The following is a 9,111-nucleotide window of genomic DNA, read 5'->3' on the forward strand; positions in this document are numbered from 1 at the left end:
GTTTTCTCAAGGAAGAGTGGTTTTCTATGATGTTTTTTTATGTGAGGGAGCGGTTTTTGACGAAAAAAGGAAAATGATTGTCTTTTAAAGTAGTTAAGAAATACACTGGCTTCTTTAAAAATATATAGTTCAAGATAAATATAATTATTTAACCCTTTTTTAGAGAAACATCAATAACCTGCTGGAAACACCAACCCGATCAATGCACATCAACGACCAAAGATACATACCTAGAATTTGGTAGAGGATACCGGCGTACTGGTCGATTCCAAAGGAGCAGCCATTGACAGATGATGATCTCCTCCCTGCACTAGGCATGTCAATCATTTATAGCCTTGCTGGTTGTGATCAAAATAACTATGTGGAAATAGACAGAGTAACTGACCTGATCCCCAAAATCATTGGATTCACAAGCTTCAAAAGTGCAATGGTAAATTCCGAAGCACAACAGAAGGTTCTGTTAATGTCATCGTTGAAGGTGCTGCAGAGGCTCACAAGCATTGAAGGGGAAATTGGTATAACACTGAGGTACAAGATATCAAAACATTCCTTCTTATTGAGAAACCTTGCAGAGATCTTGGGAGATAGCAGCAGCAATCAAAGAACTAAGGAGGATCCTTTTACAATGGGTCCTCCTGTTGGATTACGGTCGTCTACGGTCCCCAGTCCGATGCGGACAAGGTGCTCTTCCTTCAGGAGCTGCGCGATATCAGAAGTATGCGTAATGGGCCATGGGTAGTTGTTGGCGATTTTAATCTAATCTACCAAGATAGGGACAAAAACAACGCCAACCTCAACCATCGGATGATGAGTCGTTTCCGTCGGACTATCAACGATCTAGCTCTCCACGAGCTCAACCTGAATGGACGTGCTTTTACCTGGTCGAATGGGTGGGAGAACCCAACCCTGGAGTGACTTGACAGGGTATTCTTCACAGCCGACTGGGAAAAACTCTTCCCTCAATGCTTCCTCAAGGCTCTGCCTTCCTTGATCTCGGATCATTGCCCTCTACTCCTTTCAACCTTGCTGGCCCATCCGTCAAAGGGGAGATTTCACTTCGAAAATTTTTGGTGCAAATTGAATGGATTCTCTGATGTGGTGCAGCAATCTTGGTCGGAATCGTGTACCATCATCGATCCCATTTCCAGGCTTGACTCCAAGCTCAAGTCGGTTGGTTGTGCCCTAAAAAGCTGGAGTGGTCGGAAGGTGGGGAATGTTAAGCTACAGCTAGAAATGATTAGAGAACTCATTGGGAAATTTGATCGAGCGGAGGAAGTGCGCGGTCTCTCGGCACAAGAAAGATTCCTGCACCGAGGACTAAAGAAGAGGTATTTGGCGTACTCTTCCTTAGAACGGACAATGGCTAGGCACAGATCGCACATCACTTGGTTGCAAGAAGGAGATGCGAACACGAAGTTCTTTCATCAGCAAGCAGCTTGGTGTCGTCGGTGAAACTTTGTTCAGCAATTGGAATTCGGCTCAGAGGTCGCAACTGCCCCGGAAGAGAAGGCGTAACTTGCACAGTCCTTCTTCTCCGAAGTTCTTAGCTCAGTCAGTCCGCGTGAGTTCTCGCTCGAATTGAGCTTCCTTGAGCAGCCGGGGCAGCCGTTATCCGATTTGGAGGACCCTTTCACTGACGAAAAGGTGTGGCAAGCAGTCAAGGAAATTCCTTGCGACAAAGCGCCGGGACCAGACGGGTTCACCGAGCAGTTCTACCATTGCTGCTGGGACATCATCAAAGTGGATGTTCTAGCTGCTCTCCAACAGCTCCATCGTATGGATGGTTCGAGTTTGGAGAAGGTGAACAAGGCATTCATTATGCTACTGCCAAAGCGCCCAGATGCCAGGAACCTGCGGGATTTTCGCCCAATTAGCTTGGTTCACAGCTTCGTTAAGCTTTTCACGAAGATCCTCTCACGCCACCTAGCTCCCAAGCTAGATTCTCGGGTTGCCAATAATCAAAGTGCGTTCATCAAGAAGAGATGTATTCAGGACAACTTCATGCTAGTGCGGTAGTCGGCGAAGCGGTTGCATGAGCGGAAGCAATCCTCCTTGCTTTTGAAGCTCGACATTGCGCAGGCATTCGATTCCATCTCCTGGCAATTCATTTTAGAGGTTCTGGAGCACAAAGGGTTCGGTAGCCGTTGGTGTGCTTGGATTGCCATGCTTTTCCTAATAGCAAGTACGCGGGTCCTGATCAATGGCATACCGGGGAACCCTATCTTGCACTGGCGAGGGGTGTGCCAAGGGGATCCAATCTCTCCCATGCTGTTCATCCCCGCTATGGACTCGTTAAGCTCTCTTTTCTCTAAAGCAGAGAATGAAGGGCTGTTACAGCCGCTGCACCTGCCCTACCGAACTTCCCTCTATGCAGACGACACGGTCGTTTTCATTCGGTCGGATCCTGAGGAAATCAGCACAGCAAAGGAAATTCTACACATCTTTGGGGAAGCCACAGGGCTTGGGATGAATTTTGCTAAGTGTGCAGCTCTCCCAATTCAGTGCAACGACAACAACATTGCACTGATCCAGGACGAACTACCATGTCAGGTCGCAACATTCCCTTGCACTTATTTAGGGCTGCCCCTTTCCATCTTCCGTCTTCGCAAAGAAGACATGCAGCCGTTTGTGGACAAGATAGCCTGTCGGTTGCCGGTATGGAAGGCAGAGCAGATGGCGCCCATTGGTCGGGTCACTATGGTAAATGCGGTATTGAGCTCTATACCGATCTATTTGCTGATGGCCATCAATGTGCCAAAGTGGGTGATAAAGGGAATCGATAAGGTCCGTCGCGGCTTCCTCTGGGCCGGGAAAGCAAGTGCTAGCGGTGGAAGTTGCCGGGTCGCTTGGGCACGTGTTTGCGCACCCAAATCGTATGGTGGATTGGGTGTCCTTGATCTTGAGCGCATGGGACTTGCGCTCTGGTGCCGCTGGGCTTGGCAACTGAGGACATCGCTAGAAAAGCCATGGCATGGACTCAATGTTCTGATCTCGCAAAAGGAGAGGAACCTGCTCCAAGTCTCTTTGACATGTCGAGTCGGCAATGGAATGAACGTGCTCTTCTGGGAAGACAACTGGATCCAGGGGTCGTCGATCCGCACCCTTGCACCGGCTGTGCATGCCGTGGTTGCAGCAAGAACGCGGAATCGCAGGATGGTTCGCGAAGCACTCCAAGGTAGAACATGGATCCGGGATATATCTGGGGTTTTCAGAATCCAAGCAATCCTAGAGTACCTCAGCTTGTGGACATCTTTGCAATTCTTGGATGCCCTCACGGAAGAGCCAGATTCAATCATCTGGAGATGGGAGTCATCAGGAGAATACTCAGCTCACTCAGCTTATCAGTCCATGTTTGTGGGGAGGGTCCAATTCCAGGACAAGCCTATCTGGGGGTCGTTAGCGCCGCCCCGATGCTGCTATTTCCTATGGTTAGTGGCACTAAACAGATGTTGGACGGCCGATCGTTTGCGGAGACAGGGTTTACCACATCCTGATCGGTGCGTCCTGTGCGATCAAGATGACGAGACGATTGATCATCCTAGTCGCATGCCCGGAGTCACGTCAACTGTGCTGGTTCGCACTCCGAGCAATTGGTTTGTCAGACATACTGCCATTCAATGAACCCTCCTTCCTCTCATGGCTTTGTGACAAGAGAATGAAGGTTGCCAAAGCTCAGCGACGAGGATTTGACACCGTTGCAGCCTTGATAGCTTGGACTATCTGGAAGGAGTGGAACAACAGGGTCTTCAACCAACAGCAAAAGACCTGGGTCGAAGTGGCAAAGTGATGGCGGCTGAGGCCGAGCTTTGGCGCTTAGCGAACGCGGCAATGCTGGAGTTACCTCTACTGACCACGGAGTGGCGGTCGCAAAATTTTGTATGAGATTAGGCCTTACATTTTGTTGTCCATCCGGTACCCTATCCCCTTCTTTATTTTCATTTTCAAATCTCTATAAATAAACTTTATTTCTCTTAATACAAAGATGCGCTTCTTGCGTATTCCCAAAAAGAACTAAGGAGGCTCGTGGTAGAAATCCTCAGAAACCTTGCAATTGACAGAGACACAAGGCAGGAGATTGGACAAATGAAAATGCTCATTACCAGGCTGATGAAGGCATTCCTCGATTCTCATGGATCATTTTAGTTCAGATGTTGATTGCTTGCTGCCAAAGGTCGACGGGCAAGCACTGGTAATGCTGTCATCAAAAAACCCGCATAACTGCTTCGTTATGATTCTAATCCATGATGATAAATACATATATGTGGCAGCGAGTCTGTTGCATAATATGTGCCTGCATGTTCAACATGAGCTGACAGAATCAGACCTAAAGGAACTATCTCACACCTTGCGAGAGGTAAGCCCTGCTAATACATACTACAAGTGCAATATAGAGGTGTATAGTATGCCGTATCATTTGTGCATTCACTGTCTATTATTTTTTGTCATTTTTGGTAAAAAGAAGGCACATTTATTTACCAATGAATTATATAACTATAGTTTGTACAACTATATTTATCATGCTACATGACATTGCTGGTTCCACTACAGGTGTTGGAAAGAATAATGGATGCTGAAGGGGCAGAACTAGAAATCCTCAATGGCCTTTCATAGATATGCAAACTCATTCCTGAAGAATTTTCCCAAGAGCTAGAGCACGGGTAGATCAAGCGGAGATTCATTAAGAGACTAGTGGATGCACTGAATGCAAACATGAACCTAAGTTCTCATTGCCCTGGGATCCGGAGGGTGATACTTGAGCAATGCATATACATGATGGAGTGCAATTCTCACTATGCCAATTGTTTCAATGAATTCCGAATGATGGATGCAGTGTCGATGATCGAAGAGACACCCTCAAGGGCTGAGAAGTACAAGTTTTTCTTCGGTGACGCAGGTTTCATGGAATGTAACACACCTCTCTCTGACCTAGTGGGGAGGGCAAAAGAACTGTTGAGTCGCCAGTGGTCGCATGGCATCAACAGTGCCACCTGAAAAAAACTGAAAGATGATTTCGTATTTACAGTCAAAAGACCATGCATACTTTTTAGTATATGGTAAATAAGTGATTGTGCATATGACCTTTCTAGAAAGAACATAAATTTGCCTTTGAGATGAACAAAGGCTATTGTATATGTACCTAGGTTCACCAGTTGATGCTTGTGGATTTCAATGGACTGCCGCTGCTTCGCTTCCGCCATTTCATTTACTTTATTTGACATTTTGTAATATGCATGACCATGCTTGGTCTATTTGGGGTCCCAATTGGGTAACCCTTGTATTTTTTTTTTAGTTCAACCGGCGCGCTTTATTACATACTAGGATCAGTGAAATCACGATCCACAATAGTTTGAACAATGTCAGGGACAGGGTCAGTCCACACACTTGCTTGACCCGGTTCCCAGCACACACCCATTTGAGATAGCTTATGCGCAGCCACATTACATGATCACGGAGCATAATTAAACACAACACTAGAGAAATTTAAATGGACGAGGTCCTTGATCTCCCTTACGATAGAACTGCATGGAGACAGAGCATAATCATGAGAGTGGAAGGCTCTCTCTAGGATGGATGAATCAGTTTCCACCTGGACGGAGTTAATACCATGCGAAAAGGCAGCTTGCAGGCCAGCTAAACAAGCTTCAGCTTCAGCTGCAACAGCATCGTGCACATGTTCCAGGCATCCTGCACCCGCAAGAACAGCACATCCAAGATGATCACGAACCAGGAATCCATAACAACCGGACTTGTTTGCAGCTCGGAAGGCTCCATCAAAGTTGAGCTTCAATCTTCCATCTACAGGGGGAACCCATTTATTCCGTTGCACATTCACATGGGGACGTTTATCTTTACGCATTGAGGCATAATCATAGACCAGCAATTTCACCTTATGGACCACTTCTTCCACTCTGATTACCTCCTCACCCGACTTCACCTTATTGCGTGCATACCACCAAACCCACAAAAGAAAGAAGACCTCCATTCTTCGATCATCCTCCAGCTTCAAAATGGTCTGTACCACATCTCTAGCAGAAACAAGCTGAATCAAGCTTAAACGGATATCTTCAAGGCATAAAATTCTCCAACAGAGTTTCATGGGCCTGCATTTCAGGAAACAGTGTCCACCATTCTCATCAAACCGTTTGCAGACTGGGCATAGAGTTTCAGCGTCTGGTACTCTCCTTTTAATGTTGATTTTCAGGGGGAGGCTGTTATGGGCAAGCCGCCAGATAAACAGTTTGACTTTAGGAATGCATTGCAAACTCCAGATTTTATCCCACTCGAAATTCCGCTGGTGCACCGCTCCAGAAGAGGAATCGCCCACTTGCTTCTTCGCCGATCTCTCCCTTTGATCTTCCAGGACATGATACGCAGATTTAACCGAGTACATTCCTCTCGTATCAAAATGCCAGGCAACAAAATCATCTGTGTCTGATCTCACCGGAATCGCCAGAATGTTCCTGGCATCAGACTCCCAAAAAATCTCCTCCACTAGTGGTTTATCCCAGCAACCCGTAACTGGGTCAATAAGATCAGCTACCTTGTTCAGCACAGTGCCTCTTCGTGGAGTTATCAGTCTTCGGGTAACTCCGGCAGGGATCCAAGGATCCTCCCATATATCTATGCCGCTCCCATTGCCAACCCTCCAAATCATCCTAGCCTTCAGGGCAGAAAGCCCTCGGATAATACTTCGTCAAGAGTATGAGATACCAGGACCTTCCTTGACATTCAACAAATTACCGTCAGGATAATACTTAGCCGTTAGAACTCTCGCGCACAAAGAGTCTGGCTGATCCAAGAGTCTCCAGCATTGGCGGCCTAACATAGCAAGGTTAAACAAATGCAAATCCCTGTAACCTAGCCCACCTTTCTCCTTCCGGCTGCAAAGTAACTCCCAAGAAAGCCAGTGGATTTTGTATTCCTGTTCTTGCTGAGCCCAAAAATACCTGCAGATCATCTTGCTGATCTCATCACAAAGAGTGCGGGTCAGATCAAAACAAGACATAGCAAAGGTTGGGATAGCTTGAGCTACAGCCTTAATTAGAATATCCTTTCCAGCCTTAGACAACAGTTTTTCTTTAGTCACAGAAAACGATATCAGCTTGTGATATTCGACTGTGCCATCTGTGTACCACCCATTGATCCAGGGAGTGGTACTGTATTATACATGGGGTTTCCGGTATATAAAACCGGGGGCCGACAAAAGTTCCGATTATAAACAAGTTTTAGATACATGAAAACTATAAATACGACTAGTTTATTTGAAAAAAAAAATCAAAATATGAAATAAATCTAACATTTTTGGAAGGAGTACATGATATAGAAATAAATGGGAAGCTGACGCCAAGTAGGCAAGTACCCACTACGTACACACATCTTCCAATTGGGGTTTACGGAATGAGATAATCCAAAAAAATAACATTGACAAGTATCCAAATCTAAGAAATGCCATCAACAAGTGTAGGTTCCAAGAAATGACATCGTACAAACGATTTTGTCTCAAAAATGCCATCGTCGTTAGGGTTCCGTCTATTCCGCGCCATTAAGTGCTATAGGATGAACAATATATTTAATGGCACGGGATGGACGGAACCCTAACGGTGATGGTATTTTTAGGATAAAGTCGTTTATACGATGGTATTTTTTGGAACTCACTCTTGTCGATGACACTTCTTGGATTTGGACACTTGTCAATCACATTTCTTGGATTATCTCTTAGGGAATACGACCGATGTGATGACTAGTAGCTGGAAATTATTCGCACTTGTGTGTATTATATAGGTGTATATGTATATATCCGCTTCGTGGAGTCAGTCTTGCTGTTTCGATGCGGTAGAAATGCAAATTCTTCCTCCGTTCTTAAAAATAAAACAACCTAGTACCGGATATGACGCATCCTAGTACTATGAATCTGGACATACATATGTCCAGATTTATCATAGTAGAATATGTCGCATCCAATATTAGATTCGCTTTTTATGGGATAGAGGGAGTAGACTTGAGTTTCTTGCTGGCCGCTTCATACTAGCTGGAGTAGACTGTATTAGAGCAAAAGTCATTGTTTAATCAATGTATTGTACTCCCTCTGTCTTAATATGTAGCAATCTAGGATAGGTAATCCCATCCTAGGACTACGAATCTGGATATACCTTATGTCCAGATTCATAGTCCTAGTATGGAACCCATCCTAGGTTGCTACGTATTGGGACGGAGGGAGTAGTAGTATTTTCTTCCTTGTTCCGTACGCTCTCCTGACACAAGTGGCAGCGCATGGCAGTCAATTGGTTGAATTGCTCATGCCTGCTAGCGCTTAAGAGCAATGGTAATAGTATAGCTCGTTGCTGACTAATAGCCCATTACTAAAGTCAGCTACTATGTTGGCTGAAAACATCTCATAATCAAATAATTAATTATAACATGCACATATTAGTGTGTATGATCAAGAGTGAAGTGTATCCTTGTAGCCATTTGTACCAGGACTATATCAGAGACCGTATCAACCAAATTCTCTGTAGCACAAAAATTACAAGGCACTATCTATCTATCTATTATATTATTAAAACAGCTTTGAAACGAGGCACCACGTTTGCTATGAAGGCTAGAAATTTCCACATTAATCGAAGAAAAAGATAAAATCTACACCGTTAGATCGTGATAGTCCTGAATTATAACGGTTAAGATTTAGTAAGGCTACAAATAAGTTTTGGGAACTAACTTAAATGCAATAGATAGGAAACTAAAAAGCTGCATAGCACTCGGCCGATCAATGTTTGGCTCTGTCTAAGGAAACATAAATTAATTAGGAGTAGGATTCTGACGTAATCGGATTAGGACTCGGGCATACATATTTGAATGCATATGGCGCTAGGGCCTGTAATCTGTGACTAGAGTCATGCAAATTCACCATGACAATTGACAAATATAATAAAACATAATTTGTTAAGTGTTTAAAGGTGATCTAAAGCAATATAAACTGAATTAATAAATGGCAGAGCATATATATATATATATATATATATATATATATATATATATATATATATATATATATATATATATATATATATATATATATATAGGCTGCACTGGCTTACGATTAATTAGGTAGTC

General features: G+C 44.4%; 1 pseudogene; it reads left to right on the forward strand.

Moving 5' to 3' along the window:
• The first annotated feature begins 2,673 nt into the window (after positions 1-2,673).
• On the forward strand, positions 2,674-4,992 carry LOC127780329 (uncharacterized; annotated as a pseudogene).
• The last annotated feature ends 4,119 nt before the right edge of the window (positions 4,993-9,111 follow it).

The sequence above is a fragment of the Oryza glaberrima genome, chromosome 7 (genome assembly GCF_000147395.1).
Source record: "Oryza glaberrima chromosome 7, OglaRS2, whole genome shotgun sequence".
NCBI classification, from domain to species: Eukaryota; Viridiplantae; Streptophyta; class Magnoliopsida; order Poales; family Poaceae; genus Oryza; species Oryza glaberrima.